Below are 14,004 nucleotides of genomic sequence, written 5' to 3'. Positions count from 1 at the left end.
GGGCGTGTCCATCTCCGAAGATCAATGACCCGGCTGGGTCACCACCTCGAAGGGAGCGCCCAGGGAGCATTGACAGGGGACAATAGGGGTTCGGTGATTAAACTGGATGGGACGAACTGAAGAGAATAAGAGAGAGAGAGAGAGAGAGAGAAAGACGGTCCAGCGAACAAGAGGCTTTTGTAAAATCCAGCGGGAGGTCGGATATAGCTGACGCTACCTCCCAGTACAGCGTTCGATAAAATTTTGTCAGTTGCGTTTACTTTTATGACCCAGCAGCTTTTAATGCTCATGAAAAACAGCACGAGCTCAAGTAAACAGTGCTGTCAAAGGTTGTTGACATGGTGTGCGTAATATAACCTGTCTGTTGACAGAAACGAGTGCAGTTAGCGATCTTAGGGTGTACTGAACGCTGTGAGTCAAGTAGCAAGGTGTGCAATATCGACGCATCTTTCCAAGATTTAGGCTACAAAAATATAGAAGAAAAGCGATGATACAATATATTTGGAGTCAGAGTATCAATTACGTCCTGCTTGAGCAAAACGTCCTGCACTAATATAACACATTTGCCATAGATTATCAACTCACTCTCAAGACACGTTGTACTTAAGCCCTTTAGTATAGAGATAGTACTTTTATAGTGAGACGCAACGAGAAGTAAAGCAGCTTTCGTCTTTAGAGAGAGTAAAAGCGATACATTCCTTCGCACAGCTCGCGCTCGAATTTTGGCCCATACCCCGCTTATCTGTGCTAGTTGCAATTACCTGCCGCGAACACGTTACACAAACTTCGCCCGGACAAACCGAGCCGACAGGTAACGGTGCAAGGAGAAAGAAAAAGGCGCTGAATGCCACCGCGACGCAATTAACGAACGATAGCGCGAACCCCTTTTTTTTTTCTCCATTTCTTATTGCACCCATCGTACATGCACGCGCACAGACGCCGAGGAAAGTGTAGCGCATGTTGCAGCAAAGGTGGAGACGGGAAAAAGGACAGCCTGAAAACGCTGGGGTAGGGACGACAAGCCCCTCTGCGGAAAAAGGCTCGGCCGAGATATGTACTACACCAAGAATGAGGTGCGGCTCGCAAGAAGCATCCACGGGCGTTCCTATAGCTGGCGTGTGTCGGACACAGCGGCGACGTGATTTGCGCCGATTGGGGCGGATTCTAATTACGAGTCTCATTTCATTCTTCTTCCCTCTTTTTCTTCTTCCATTTGTTTAGGCTTGTTCCACTGAGGGCTGATAGCGGGCTGGGAATGGCGCTGTAGGGGTTCGCGCGGGAATACTAACTCGTTTGCGTTTTAGACACGCGCGGCTTTGCCTCTTCCTAGCCAAGTTGTTTTGAGCCATGTGTACACGAATCGAGTGGTCGATCGATGCACAATTAATGGGCTGGTGCCCTCACGAAATGCCTGGCTTCATCTGTGCGATCGTTTTGCCGAAGAAGAATACTACAAGCACTGCCGCTATAAAAAGAAGAGAGGGGTTATAGTGGATGTATGTCTGGCACCGCCCTTTCTATCTCACCCAGTTAGGTTCCTATGCATAACTAAGCGTGCGCGTGTACGGCTACCTCACGCTGAGTAGTGTCCTCCCCGGAAGTTGTTTCGGCGGCGTCGACGCCGCTAGCTGTTGTCGCTACGCTCGCGCTCGATTACGCACGGAGCGCATGAATATAGCCGTCGCATGCACCAGCCAAGTCAGGGTTAGCGTAACACGCTACACGTTAGTGCTGCTCTAGCTGGGACAGCGGTGTTATTGATGGACATAGCACGTGCCTCTCAAGTTGGCTCCTGTTTAGATGACTACTAACATCTGAGTGTGTTTTGAATGTCGTTAGCTCTGAGCGGTTGGTTAGTTTCGTGGCTGTCTGGTTAGAGTTGATCGATCGTTTTGACTCTGACTGCGCTGAGTTCTAGGTAAAAACTTTTAAAGAAGAAAACCAGAGCGTATGTGTAGGCTAGACTAGCGTTGTTTACTCGTTTTTCCGTGTCTGACGAGCTGGGGGATTGACTTGGCAGCTTTCTTTTTTTGTTTGCACAGCCGGCACGTGGAAGGAGATCTCTAGGTCATGACGAAGCCCGTTGGCAGCTCATTAAAGGGCAGCGCCTGCACCGCACGCACCCCTACCTGGGAGCTCGGAGGAGGAAGTCACTCCATCTGGCAGCGATGAACTTATCCTCTCATCTCTTCTTCTCCGGCATGTCAGGGACGTGCGGGGCCAGAAGTGACAGCATCTGACATGGGATTTGAAGCCATTTAAAACACTTTATTCACGTCTCGTTTGTTGGTCATTCACGTAGTTGACTGGAAAATCAGGGAGATATAAATGGGCATTGCGAATTTTCGTTTTTGTCGTTTGTCGACACGAACAGAGCGAGAGGAGGTAGAGAAAAAGAATAGGGAGAGGGACGACCGAGAGACGGGTTAATTTCGGGTCGGTAATCTGTCTTGTTGCTTGTTTGGAAAATTTGAATCAGTGATTGTCGGTTAATTGGCTAGTGGTATCGCCAAACTTAAACGAAATTGAATCTTAGAGGTGATTTTATACAGTGCGTTTATTCTTTGCAAAAAAAAAGAAAAAAAAAAGAATCGTGGTTGGGTCTATCGAAATCAAACATTTGGTACTCGACGATCATTAGATGAGCCACTCGCTAACCAGTCGTTAAAAATTCGTTATAACGGTGACAAGGGACATTAAATTAGGTGTGGGCTGACAAAATGGTGAGCCGCCTTGGTGGCTCAGTGGCTATGGTGCTCGGCTGCAGACCCGAAAGACGCGGGTTCGATCCCGGCTGCGGCGGTTGAATTTCTTTGGAGGAGAAATTCGAGGCCCGTATACTGTGCGATGTCAGTGCACGTTAAAGAACCCCAGGTGGTCGAAATTTCCGGAGCCCTTCACTACGGCGTCTCTCATAGCCTGAGTCGCTTTGGGACGTTAAACCCCATAAACCAAACCAAACCAAACAAAATGGTATCTTTTTCGGTTATAGATGATCTCCGACGGCAGATTTGAAGCGAACGGGATTGATGACGGTCGCCATTTCGGATGGAAGGCCATTCCAACCGCTGGCTGTTCTAAGGAATAAAGAAGACTGCTGATACGTTACAGTGCGAGATTGCTCGAGGTAGATGACATTAGGGTGGAAATTACGGGATATCCGATGAGTGTGTGTTGTATGGGGGCATCGTGGTAGAAAGTGTGATAAAATCTATGATACAAGGAAAGACGGGCGATTTGGCGACGGCAGGGTAGGTAGCATAGGGAGATGGATCTGAGATTTTAGTGCGGAAAGCTAGTGCATTAAGAGCAATCGGAACAAATGAGTCTGGCAGCACGGTTCTGCACACATTAGAGCGCGGTGATATGGTTAGAATAGGAAGGATCATACGTGGCAGATTCAAACTCAAGCTTCGAGCGTATGAAACTTAAGTGAGCAAGAAGTTTTATGGAACGGAGATCTAATAAAACGTTACGCCGTAGGAACCCTAAAACTTGATTTGCTGAATTAGTGAGATTATGAATGTGATGTGACCAAGGTAAGTCTTTACTTAAGTGGATGCCAAGGTAGTGTAGGTGTCAATTAATATAATAAGAATAGTGCTAATTCTGTAAGTATTATCCTGGTGGTTGCGCCGGCGATGGAAAGTTTAGGTTGTTACTGAAAGGGTTACTGAATGATTTGTTGCTGAAAACCCAGTACATTAAATTTGTAAGCTAGAGCTAATCCAAGGTTTTCCCTTTGTTATTTTTTGTTTCCTTCGTCAGACTAAGGCAGCGCCGTTTCTCAACCACGGTGTTGGAGATTCGGGGTTGGGTCCCCGTTCGAAGCAGCCCATCAGGCTTAACGAAGCGCGGCATTATATAGCATCCTGCCAACAGCCTGGCACAGACGCTGAGCAGCCCGAAAAGACGCTCCTCCCGGCGTGCCCTGTTTGTTTGGACGCGCTCGGTCGCACGTGTATACAAGCGCCGTCTCGAAATAGCGGGCCCCTCCTCCGTGGACCAGGCTGGCTGGAGGAGGCTGCGCGCGCAGACAGGTTGCCGCTTTCCAGACGCGTCGTCGGGCGCCCTGCCAGTGGCTCCCACGCCGGCTGCTGCTGCCGGCGACCAACAATTTATCGTTAGCCGTTATAAACAGCGAATCTGTTCGCCGAAGCAACCTGCCCTGCGCAGTCAGCTATGGCTCCTCTCTGGGCACGTCCTGTAGTTTGCTTACACTGCGCAAAGACGAGTGCGCCCAGCGGGACCACGCTGCCCAGTTCACGGAAGGCGAGAAGAAAATGCCAAGAAAAAGGCTCCAGAGAGTAGAAAGGGGTTGTGGAAACAGGACAACGGTGTTTCTGCTGATGACTGCAGCGTTCCAGTTTGTTTGCTTACTGGCTGGTGGTCAGTGGTGGTTGACCTGGCCACGAGCGGAGCCGGCCGTAGGAAGCCTGGCAGGGCTGCCTTCAGCGCATACTGATTCCAAACAACTGTGTGTTTTTGTGTCTGTGTTTTGCATTTTAGGCTGCTCTTGGTTTCTCATGTGTACACCTAGCGAGGCCGATGAATAAAAAGGCAAGAGATGGTCGTGCCGAAACCATACAGCCGAGGCGGCTTTCGACAGCGCAGGCTTCGTGACGTCATCAGCGTCCGGTCTGCAAGCAGGCAACTTCGCAGCCAGTTGTTCAAGAGTGTCCTGTCAGCTGGAGCAAAGTGTTTACGAACATGCGAGCCGGCGTCTCCTGAATCAGGTCTTGCGGGTTCAAGGGAGACGTGTATTTATTTCAACAGTTTGTTTTTCGTTCGGGTCCACGAAGGTCTTTCAAAAGTCAAGCAGTTCGTCATTGAGCAGTGCCTTGTGTAACAGATATCGCCTCGTTCCTGGGGAGCAGTGGACTTCTTAATGCTTCCCGGCCCCTGTCATAATCCAGTGACCCATTGTTATGACCTAGTGTTCCTTGTCATAATCCAGTGACTCTATCTCACTATCTAATGGACCCTTGTAAGGATATAGCTGTGCCTTTTTTTTTTTCGATCAACTGGCTCCTTGTCATAGTCTGTAGTAGCCCCTTGTTGGGATCGAACTTTATACGACCACGGTTCCACTCAGTCTTCTATATGTGGAAACCAGGCGAATGGAATATGCAGGGATACCGGACGGTTTCCCGTGAAGGGATGTAAGCCCATTTAAAACGCACCCTCATTGAAAACAAGGACTGAGCGATCGAATTGTTCGCGTTTTTTTTTTTTTTTAGTGTTAAAGGGCACGATTAATATATAGCGTTGCTTGCCGTAGCCGCAGTACGTCGGCGCCAGTCGCGAAGAGATCTAGAATCGTTTTCGGATAGTAACTTCGTCGGAAGGAAGCAGTACAGTTCTGTAGGGGTCAAGGAGATCGCCGAGCTTAGCAACGGGGTTCGTGGGGCCCTCCTGGTGCTCATGGATAGCGGGACGTGAGGACTACTTGCCTTTGCTGCCTAAAGCGCCGAAGCACTGGCAGCGTTACCGACTTGAATCCCACTGCGCCGGAACTGCACCGGCCACTTGGAAGAAGCCCTTCAAATTCCTGTCAGTCTGTTCAGACCGACGTGATTTGAAGTTTATTCCTTCGGTCTTAATCTACCCGGATATAAATACTGTAACGCGATTTATTTTCGCAAGAAGGCTGGGAAGAATACATTAGCTCAGCTAATCGGAGGACTTCGCTGTACCGCACCGTCGTTTTTATTGCAGACTAAGTGATCGTGGCGCCTGAAAAAAAATTATTGATCCGTTTCAGCCATAACGACAGCAAAGATCTTCGAATCTCGCAAGACAGTACATGCCGTTTTCAACCCGTTTCATGCCGTTTTCAGTAGTCTTGGCTTAAGTACCACTCTATTTGCGAAGACATTAGTTTCATTTTTTTTTCTGATGCGGAGCCCACTGGCTTCCAGTACTAATGGCTCAACCTGATGCTTTGCTGCTCGAAACCAAGACGACAGCCGAACACGCCTTGGGGCCAACGCTGGATATTACCGTGAAGAAAAACCCAACATGGCCCACACACCTGAATTTTTCTAAACTAAGCAAACAGCGCAAAAGGAGCGAGACGAGCAGGTGATTTTCAGCTCAGGCTTATACGCGTGTAATACCCCTGAGCGCCGAGAATTTCATCCCTTGTCGTGACGACTAGAAAAGCACCTCACCAAAGCCAGCACTGCTATCTTGACCGTCGAAAATCTCGCTACTTTTTTCAGTTTTATTAGCTGCGTAGCTTATTTTCCACTGCTCCCTTCGATCGGCGCAGAATGGAAGAGAACACATTCAAGTTTTGTCATTTCGACCGGAACAGAAAGGTAAAGAAAGGCAGGATGATGAGAGAGAAAAAAAAAGAAAGAATGCACACGCAACACACTGGAAAAGCGGTTAGGACATTCGGCCGACTGCTTCTAATTCCGTTTTCATGAAGATTTAAATCCTCGCTGGACAGAAGAGGGAGCGGAAGAAAGTTGTCCAATTCTCATTACTCGGCACACGCATATCTGTCTTCGCGCACGAGTGACTCCCTTCGCCGCAAGGGGACCGGGGGAGGGGGGGGGGGGAGGGGGGGGGGGGGGAGGGCGGCCCAACTTTTCCGCCCAACCCTCCTGCGGCGGGAGCCGGCGATATTACAATGGCCGGCTATTCGCAGGACTGTCGAGCACCCATCGGGCACCTGCCTATATATATATATATATATACCCTCTGGCCCAGGAAATAAGGGCCTTTTTTTGTTTTCACATTCTGCAAGAAGACTCCCGGTGCGATTAAACGTAATTCACTCTTCTTCGACAAAAGCGGTGCTCCATCACAGAGTCCACCAGAAGCATCCTCGGTAAGCCGCAATAACGAAAGTGGGCGAGGTATACGGTGGAGGCGGGGAGGGAGTGAGTGAGGGAGCACCTGTCTTCGAGCGAAGAAGTTTGGAAATAGTGAAAGGAAGGAGACGAATAGAGTTAAAGGACGTCGGTGGGAGGGGGGGGGGGGGGGTAGGCAGCGCAAAAGGGAAAATGGGGAACTATCAAGGCATTCCTCACACCTTGCCGCTGCTGAGGATATGCATGCGCTTTTCCCATCCGAGGTCTGGGAGAAAGCGAAGAACTGCAAGAGTCGAGGTGAAAGCCACGTGAGCGGACATAACTGCAAATAAGGTGAAGAGGGTGAAAAAGAAGGCCCCAACTTTTTCTCGCTCTTTTGATGCGAAGAAGCGAAAGCGATCCTTGTACCGCCTTCCAGCTGCGCCCTCTCCACGAAAGGGCCCAATCCCAACCCATCAAGCGCTGACTTGGAATCACATGGTCACATATAGCCCGCTCTCATTGGCTGGAAGGTGAAAGCTCGTATAGCTATAACCTTTTCATTGGTCCGGAGTCGATCACGTGATCCCGGAAAGGCCATAGAATTAACTTTTCTTCTTTCACTACCACTACTGCCTACTACGGTAGAAAGTTAGGTGGGCGGATGAGACTAAGAAGATTGCTGGGATAGGGTGGCTGCAGCTGGCACAGGACAGGGTTAATTGGAGAGATATGGGAGAGGCTTTTGCCCTGCAGTGGTCGTGGTTAGACTGATGATGATGATGACTGTCTTCTACTGTTGATGCTATGCTGCTGCTACTGCTGGTATTCACATCACCAGCCTCAACCGCCACAATCACCACTACCACCACCACGTCCTCTATACTAACACTACTGCTATGACACCTCTGCCTTCGTAAACTTAAAAACAAAAAGTGCAATGAAGCAGCTTTTGTTGTATCGCTGCCTTTGAAGGCCCGGCACGGTGTAACGTGTCGGGTGTGGTCGGAGCCCGCGAGCCAGCCAGTGCGCGAGGTGCTGCTGATGACGAATGCTGGTGACTGGAAGTTTCTTCGCCAATGGTTTCCTTTCACCTCACAAAGTTCATGGTAAAATTTAAGCCCCCAATCACCATAATTCGTGGGCGAATAAGCTCAGTCAATCACTTGCGCGTCTCCGCACATTTCAGGAGGTTGCGGCTGAGCACTACAGAGCAATCCGATTCCCAGCTCCATATACTTGGTGTTTCATTACACGTGTCTTTTCGCCTGCTCTATATTCTCGCAGGAAAGGGTTTTAGAGCAGGGCTAAATGTAAGGCCATGCGGCGAACATCCATCGACTGTCATCAAGCTATAGTCCTGCCCACGTCACCAGGACTTCCACCGGTGTCCGGGGATGACAGATAGACGTCACCAGTACAGATCAAGTCACTTTTAGCGAAACACTTGGGAGAAAAAAACCAAAGCCTGCACGGAATTGGGAGTTTACACCGATACATAGGCCGAAAAAAATTGGCAATGTGATGATGACCATGGAATCTACAACCAAGGCAAAAGTCGTTACGCTGTTAAAACATAATTGCATTTTGAGGCAAAGTGGACAGTGGAAAGCCAACGTGGAGGAAGAGAGGGGCTTACGACGGTGGCTTGACTTTTGTGTATGTTGCTTAATTTTTGTTCTCAATAAAGTTCTTTACTACTACTACCTCAGCTGCAAAAGAAGCGTCACGTGAACAAAGGGATTCCACACCTTGCAGTTCTTACTTTTTCTTGAGGGTGTGGACCAGGCGACTGTTCTTCTCATACTTCAAATCCTGACTACTACTTCCTAAAACAGGACACATGAGGCTTTTTTTCTCGTAGTAGTGGCACTGCCTTTCGTTCATTTTGTCTCCCCGCAGGGAAGTCTGTCGTACGCAGGTGTATCGCGTACAAAAACTTCTTTGCACCCTCGATAGACAATCTAAAGACGCCTATCGAAATTTTTGCATAGGAGGGACGTCGCGACACCACGTGCTGTTCCGATGTCCACTGAGAAGAGATACAGACTGTTACAGCGCCCTTTCCTTTCCTCAAAACTAATTTCCCATTCGCTCACGGTAACGGGTGAGCGCCGGCGCTGCTGGCAAAACCGGACATCTCGGTCAGTGCGTGTATCTATAGTTAGCCGCATTTGGCGGGCCGCGGTCGATAGAAACTGGACTGACCATCTTACTTCTCCCTCCGCATTTGCACGAATACACGCCGACCTGAATGCACGCACGCTCGCCACCGCACTGACCACCGCTCCCTTTCGCAACGTCGTATGAATATATTAAAAAAAATACAAAACAAGTGCAGGCAATATGTGGACGAATAGGCCCGCATAGCATGCGACGCAGTATATCGGCCCGTAGTTTTTCTCAAATCATAAAAAGAAAGGCTGGCGATAAAAAAAGAAAGAGGAGGGGGGATACTGTCCTGCACTTTTTTGGGCAGCAAGAGAAATCTATGCCACGCTGCTGTATATATATTTGGTTCGCCGTCTCGGTTTTGGTGGTCGTTCCGAAATTGCATCGCCCGTATGCACCGAGCCGTCGGGGGTGGCCTCAATATGCGCGTTTCGTGAAAGCTGCGTGGCTCGTAGTTTCGCGGCTGCAAAGTCTCGCGCTCCAATGAGCCCGACGACGTTAAAGAATTGGTGAGAGGGGATGAAGAAGTTAGGATTGGTGGAGGAGGGAAGGAGCTGAATACTGTAGGGAGATACGGCGCGGCAAAAGCGCGTGAGCGATTTAGAGAGGCGGCCAGACCAATGGAAGGCTTTTTCTTTTTCTTCTTTTTACTTTTGTTGCCCCCCCGCCCCCCCCACACACACACACAAAAACAACTAAAAATGAAAACACACCGGTGGGATGCAAAGCCGAAGTGCCGCTTGGGGTGGCGTTGGGTGGGAGGAGAGTGGGGGACGAATTGAAAGGAAGCGGATTTCTCTTGCGGTCTCCGATGAAATAATAGAAATAAACAGACGCAAAAGAAGTTTGCGGGGCTATACATGACGCACGCAATCTCTCCTTTCGTCGCCGGCCGGGTTCTTGCCGTTTTTTCTGCGCGCCGTTCCGAACCTCGGGGTTCGGCGGCCTGGCTCAGATGACAGCGGAGGCGTCTGGAATTTGCATATGAGTTGTATTGACGGCCTTGGCTCCTCTTCCACCCGGCGCGCAGCCTCGGGTTCTGGGCGGCGAGGTCGATGTTCTCGCCCGTGCATGTCGTCGGCGTGACAAGCTTAGGGAGGGTGCGGCTGCTACTAACGGCATGCAGTTCTGCAACGACGAGCCAGCGATCATAATTTCATGCGACTTTGATAACCGCGCACAAGGATACTGGTTGACGTCAGCACAGTGACGATTTATGCGTTACTACAGCGCAGCACCGCAGTAAGGTAGGCAATACAAGTGAGAGCGATAATCTTGTCTTCGTATATTACATACCTTCAGTTATTACAGCATGCGCAAAGTACGCAGGGAATAGTGTGGGAAGCCCCTTGTGGGAAAAGAAAAAAGTACCAAAGCGTGAACATGACATAAGTCTCTTCTTTCTATGTCGTTTAGTTTTATTTCAGTCACACTATGGTGTACTCTGGCTTATGCATGCAGCTTCAGTAATTATGGCTGCGTATATATTTTCCCCTTTTACATATACTTCACACGCGTCCTGCAAGGAACTATGGTAAGATGGTTCGCCAATATACAGGGTGCTTCACCCAGGACTTTGCGCAACTTTTTAAAAATAACCTGTTTTAGTTAGAAGAGCGCTGTATTCGGCGAGGCAATGTCAGCGGTGTAGTTCACCTGTATATTGAATAGTTAACTTTTTGAAGCGAAAAGCTTCACTAGGCTAGTCAACGCCGAGGCTAGCGTGGGCCCCGTCGTCAGAAAAAGCCACAGGTGCGCATGCGCGAACTGCGTGACGTCACAGGAGAGGCGCAGGTGGTCGGAGCCGCCGCCGCCGCGACTCTGCAACAACCGCGTGACGTCACAGGAGAGGCGCATGCCGCCGCGGCTCTGCAGGTTGACCTTTAGCTGCTGCCGCGCGCTTCTGCGCATGCGCGGCTGTGGTCGGAACTGCTGTGACTCTGTCGGTATATATATGTAGGAGCGCTCTGCGAGGAGCGCAGGCGGCCATGGAAGACGATGCTGAAGTGGTGGCGTGGAAATTGGCCGAGAAGCAGCGAATAAATGCGAGACGTAACAGCTGCATGTTACTATACGGATCACCGGGCTGTGTTTAGCCTTTTTCGACTGACAGGCGTGGATCTAGAATAACTTGCTGGAAAGGGAGGGGGCGATAGTAGATAAGGCCAGGTGGGAATCTTCTTCAACGACAAAAAGGTATGACTGGCTTTAGGCATTCAACTAAGGTTGAAATAGATACAAGTGGCTGTGGGGTTTCTGTATTAAAGAATTCATGGTTTTTACTTGGTTAAACCGATTATAATACGAAAGCACTGGTTTTGTGGTACAATTAGGCCAAGGTCTAATTTCGGCAGTGGCCAGGGCCAATTCTTGCAAATGACCCGAGCCAAAATTGGAGATTACTATCGTGTTGGGCACGGCCAAACGGAATTAGACATCGATTTTGGTGCAAATCGGCCAAGGTCAAATTTTGAAGGTGGCCCGGGCCAAATTGTGGAAATGACCCGGGCCAAATTTTGAAGTCACCATCATGTTGGGCACGGTCGATTATAGTTGGGTATCGATTTTGATGCAAATCGGCCAAGGCCAAATTGTGGGAATGGCCCGGGCCAAATTGTGGAAATGACCCGGGCCAAATTTGGAGGTCACCATCATGTTGGGCACGGTCGATTATAGTTGGGTATCGATTTTGATGGAAATCGGCCAAGGCCAAATTGTGAAATGACCCGGGCCAAATTTGGAGGTCACCATCATGTTGGGCACGGTCGATTATAGTTGGGTATCGATTTTGATGCAAATCGTCCAAGGCGAAATTGTGGAAATGACCCGGGCCAAATTTGAAGGTCACCGTCATGTTGGGCACGGTCTATTATAGTTGGGTATCGATTTTGATGCAAATCGGCCAAGGCCAAATTGTGGAAATGACCCGGGCCAAATTTGGAGGTCACCATCATGTTGGGTGCGGCTAAGTTTGGAGTTGTCCTGGCCAGATTTGGAGGTACCTATTTTTTTTTCGAAAACTTAACATGGCTTCGCTGTTATGTGTGTCGGCACAAGATCGGATGGAAAAGATTCTTCGTCGGTGTTGGTGAACATAGCAGTACTTTCGCACTTAAATTCTCGCTTGGTACAGGAATGAGTTGCTGGTCGCGACTGGACGTGATTGCTCGTGAAGAGCTATACACACTTGATAGACGTTCTGATAGAAGCTCCGTCGTCGCCGTCAGGATGGCCGAGTGGTCTAAGGCGCCAGATTTAAGCTCTGGTCCTCTCTCGAGGGCGTGGGTTCGAACCCCACTTCTGACATTAACTTTTTTTTTAGTTGATTGTTAATACAAGACAGCACACGGTCTTTGGAAACTGTACAGGTGCAGATAAAAGTAAGCACAGCTCGCTTTTGTGCTCTAAGTATAGTTGCCCATGTCCTAGCATATAGCAAGAAACCCTGCGTCCCCGAGGAACTGTACAGCCATCACTGCCCAGCCACGGCATCCGTCTTTCGATGGGAGCGAAACGCAAAAGGCGCTGGTGCGCTGCGCGAGGCACTGTATGTTAAATAATATCACGTGGTCGAAATTAATACGGAGCCCTCCTTTACGCGTCCTCTTTGTCTCTTTCTTGTTTCACTCCTGCCCTCACGACGTGGTTGAGAAGGGAGACAGTTACTGCGGCTTTCATGTCCCCACACCCAATTTTAAATGCCCGTGCCATGCCTCAATGTTTTTGTTAGGCAAGGCATAAAAATCACTAGAAAGTGACAGCGTACTGTGTTTAATTCTCTCCACATCAGTACAACGCGCTGGACTGCCACTGCCAAATGACTTGAAACCTTTTCTGCGCTTTGTGTGTGTGTATTCGTGCCTTTCTTTTGTCCCGTCGTCTTCGCGCAGTTTTGTTTCGCTCTAACCATGAACCGACTAGCCCAACATCATGTCTTACTAGTGAGGATATTCATTTTTTATTGCGAAAGCAGTACTACTCCCAAGAACGGCTTTTAACGTAGCGGCGGCCACTTGGCACGTTTGACCTTTAGAATGACCCCTGACGTCATACAATACATAGTGACGTCCCAACGTGACGTCATACCAGGAGCGAGACACTGGCTACCTACTCGGCTCGTCGGGTAACGGCGGCCGCTTGGCACGGCGCGCCGCGCTCTTCCCACTACAGGCGCTGCATACGCAGTAATAAAACATCTGCTTTCGCAACCTACCAGGCTTAACCAAAGCTTAGCACCCCCAATTTTTTCTGCTTGTTCTATTTAATGTTCAGGAAACTGCTTTTCCCCCAGACCTTTCTTTTGCCTCTGCTTCACATATAAATCCATTCCTGAGGACTCATGCGATGCCTGCCTCGTTGCAAATGATAACTTTTTTGGGAGGCTTTCGTGTGCCTTCCGTGATGCTTGTGCAATTTTCGGGGAAATGTAGCCTCACGTTTTTGGGCAGGCTTTGCAGCGTTATTTTGCGCCATACTAGTTGCCCTTGGTAAATTATAAGAGAGCAGGAAATGGACGTGACCTGAGATGATCGCGAGTCCGCAAGTCCTAGATTTCGAGGCGCCGTTTGAGGTCGCAACAGTCATGGAAAACAACTGAACGGAAGGAAGGAAAAAGGTCCCTGGTCGATTTCATGCTACGAGCGATTGACCTTGTCTGCATGAAATGCAATGTTTTTCAAGCCTAGAGCACGCATTATGTAGTTGGACACCTTCTCGTTTCTCTCCTATTAACGGAGCTCGAGCCCCTTGCATTCTTAGAGGCTGTCATCTGTGCCTGTAAATACATGGGCGGCCCATTGTTATCGAGGAGAGCTTAGAGCTGCATTGATGAGGTTGGCTCCCACTGAAACCCATATGCAGTTGAACCTATTTATAACAAAGCTGAAGAAGCCCGACGATTACTTCGTTATAGCCGTGGCTACGTTATAACCCGCGTTGACTCAGCTTCTAAGGGGAATAGTCAGTCCTTCGTTATACCCATTACTTCGTTATAAACCGTTTCGTCTAATGAGATTCGACTGTATTGCTG

The 14,004-nt window shown here is 49.3% G+C and overlaps 1 non-coding gene across 1 annotated transcript; it reads left to right on the top strand.

Annotated features, from left to right (window-relative positions):
• Nucleotides 1–12,197: 12,197 nt before the first annotated feature.
• On the top strand, nt 12,198–12,281 carry TRNAL-UAA (transfer RNA leucine (anticodon UAA)). Its single transcript has one exon. It is a non-coding gene; the product is annotated as a tRNA-Leu (tRNA).
• Nucleotides 12,282–14,004: the final 1,723 nt, after the last annotated feature.

The sequence above is a fragment of the Amblyomma mixtum genome, chromosome 5 (genome assembly GCF_055824585.1).
Source record: "Amblyomma mixtum isolate Tamu chromosome 5, ASM5582458v1, whole genome shotgun sequence".
In the NCBI taxonomy this organism is placed as follows: domain Eukaryota; kingdom Metazoa; phylum Arthropoda; class Arachnida; order Ixodida; family Ixodidae; genus Amblyomma; species Amblyomma mixtum.
Note: the sequence above shows the minus strand (reverse complement) of the source record. Positions and strands in the feature narration are given on the sequence as shown.